A 3,447-nucleotide genomic window follows, 5' to 3' on the forward strand; every position below is an offset into this window, starting at 1 on the left:
CTAAAAAGTGTTGGAACCTTGCTCTCTGTAAGGATATGGCTCACTGTATTCCAAATGAAGGTCACTGCATACAAGTCAAACACACGAAATGGTTAAAAGGCACCCTTATCAGAGTAGCTACACTGATAGTGAAGTAGCAATCGAGGCATTGGACTTTGAAAGACTGTCTTCTCATTAAGGATTTTGGTGGATTGGTGCGATATGCTTTAACACTTGGTTTTGCTAGCTGTCTAATCAAGCTAAAATCATTGCAATGACAGTCTGCAGACAAGGAGTGGATCAGCCATACAATTCTGTAGACCAAAGACTGCTCGGCTACAGAGCTGATTTCTTTGCACAACACGCCCTTCCTTAGTAGAATAGAATTGAGATTGTTGGTAGTTGATTTGATGTGTTATAATGGTCTATGTTATCAGTTTAACAAAATGGGTTTGTCTGTGTAAACAAAATGTCTATTCTTTTCAGAGGCGAATGAGAGCTGTAGTCATATTCTTTTAGGTTATCCAGTCTTGATTTGGACAACGTGGAGATGAATACATAAATCTTCTATTCCCATATGATGTTAGAATGGTTTCAAAATCTTACAGCTTAGTTTCTATTTGAAAGGCAAGGTCTCTTCTATTCAGTTATAAGATCGTAGTGATTAATTTTTTTCTAATTTTTTTTCTAATTTTTTCCCTAGGTACGAAAAATCTAAAGTCATAGGACTTCAACTTACTAAAACCACCGCTTGGGAATGAATTTTAAAAAGGTTCTTGTTGTTAATCGACGAAGAGTTGATTTATAAAACTCTATTCCGAGAGCAAGCCAGCTAAGTAGAAAGCATGGCGCACAAGTTAGAAAAACTAGAAAGAAGAGGCTTGTGAAAAGAGTAGAATATGTACATATGTATGTTTTATGCATTGTATTTACTCGTATTGAATAAGTTTATTGATTCAATGATTCGTTAATATTAAACGAAAGGCTGTATTTATGGGAACACTGTAAGAACTAAGTGGATACCTTTTTTTCTAATCTCATCTGCAAATAGTTTAAAATTAGCACATCACTTGCAAATATATATATTATATATCAAGTACATATTTAAAATTTATTACGATATATAACATATGTTATAATAAAAATTTTACGATATAACATGAAATATTCAACAAATAAGATAAATTTATCTGCAAAGAAGACTCAATGTATATTGCATAGTTTTAGGTGCCTATTAAAGTAAATGATTATTTAAAAAATTAATCCAAATTGGAGATGTCCATTTTATGATGTTTAAATGGTATTAAAAAAAAACCTAAAATTTAGAAATATTGAAAATAAAAACCATAAAATAAATTACTTCAAACTTCTGTCACACGATTAGAGTTTAAAATGCTTGAACATTCTCTTTCATTACTTCAGCTTCAATGTTATTTCAGCACGTATTATCAATTTGATGGGATCAACGAGAAGATATATATTTCACATTCACACATTCCGCAAATATCTAAGGTCGACACTGTCAAATGTTATTTTTATGGGCGTACATCCGTATAAATTCGCCAGGGTATGCAAAGTGTGCTGACGCAATTTGTGCCTCTGCGAGCAACCATAAAAACGCGCTTATTTCCGCAAGAGTAGAAATCCATGTGAACTACACAACAGACACGCCCATATTAAAAATTCAATTGATGAGATTGCAATGGAAATTATAATAAATTGAATTTCACACAAACGTTGGTGAATGTTTTCAACGCCTTCCTTGTAATAAGTGAATTACGAGATTGTCCTGGTGTGGATACGTGCACATCGAAGTGTTGCAATAAATGTTAAAAACACATTAGCGTAATTGTGCCGCAGCCTATATCAATGATATCAATGCATCGCTCTGATAAACGGAAACGGATGTGTTTCTCTTCTTAAGTGGAAATTTGCATTTGTAATTTATAACGCAGAATGTGCCATTATTTGGATGTGCATAAGTAATTCTGCGGTTACTGGATTCGATATGCAAAACGTTTACCTTCGAAAGGAGGAAAATCGCTTCACTGAATTTTGCATCAAATTATAAATTACGTTATGGAGATTATGGAAACAATACTATAGTCAGTGGTTATATAAATATATTTATAGAATTATGAGAGATACTACTATAAGTAATAATAGTAGTTAGTTTGGAACTCTTCAAGGCAGTTTAAATAAAAAGTAGTCTAAGGATTTCATAAGACTTCGTAAGACTTTGGACAAAATAAAACTATTATAGTTTCATCTATAACCAAATTTAATTAAATAAGGATTTTTTTACTATACAATCAACAACTTGGGAAGTATATTTATTTATAATTTAGCATGGTCAGTTTATATTTATTTAACACATCCATGATGCAATGATTATAGATCTGAAATACACAAACTACACAAATAGTTTATCAAAACGTGCAGAAAAATTAATTTAATGTTGTTTAAATTAATTTAACATTAAAAATCTGGCACAAAAAGCCATCAAAATTTTCATGATATGCAGATCTATCACAGATAAGACTTGGGATTTAATATTGAAGAAAGTCTATTAAGTCCACTAAAGTACTTTGGTGAAGTTATTTAATAATTGTCAGATTATGTTGTAATACTGTATGATATTTCATAACGCAAAAAGCAGTGATTAACACTCTTAATAGGCATATAATATATTATGAGAGCCATATGTACGATTACGACAGTATCTATTCAAGTCCACTTAAAATTCACACCTTTTCGTATTCATATTCTATCATATTCAAGTAAGGAGGGCCATTTTACGGATGATTAAAGACAACATTGGGCTGTTGTCCTAATCGTATGAAATTTGATATTCTCGAAAAGTTAATTCCTGAAATTGTAAAGGAATTAACTGAATTTTGTAGTTGCAACAGTTCAGATGGTAGTTAAAAACCTTAAAGATATATTAAAACATTGTAGCTTGGTATGCGGGGTGCTTCCTTACTGAAGAAGGGGCCAGAGCTGAAGTTGATTAGACTAAGTTAATATAATTAGAAGCGCTAGGTGAAAATATAACTAAAATTGTCTGTTTTTGCTATGGTTCTGTCAGAGCTATAGAATAATCATCCCAACTGATAGCCAAGCAGTAATAAAGGTTCTTAGTTCTCATCAGACGATATCAGTACTTTAAAAAGTCGAACAGCCTTGGCTAAAACATTTGGATCCAGATTCTAAGGGCTCCGTGACACACTGGAATTTCCGGCATTAAAATTGCATCCAAATTTAAGCGGGACAGATGCAACGCTCGTAGGTCCGTTACTATTCCGTCGCTTGGAAAGAAGTAGCTTCTTCTCACTAATTCGGAAAAATAAGGAGAAATAGCAAAAGTTATGTTGGGATAATGTATCAGAAATTTCGCAAATTAAATCGCGAATAAATGCTTTCAACCTAAAATAATTTGAGAAGTGTATGCAAATAAGTAAAAATAAT

The sequence above is a fragment of the Teleopsis dalmanni genome, chromosome 2 (genome assembly GCF_002237135.1).
Source record: "Teleopsis dalmanni isolate 2A chromosome 2, ASM223713v2, whole genome shotgun sequence".
Classification (NCBI taxonomy): Eukaryota; Metazoa; Arthropoda; class Insecta; order Diptera; family Diopsidae; genus Teleopsis; species Teleopsis dalmanni.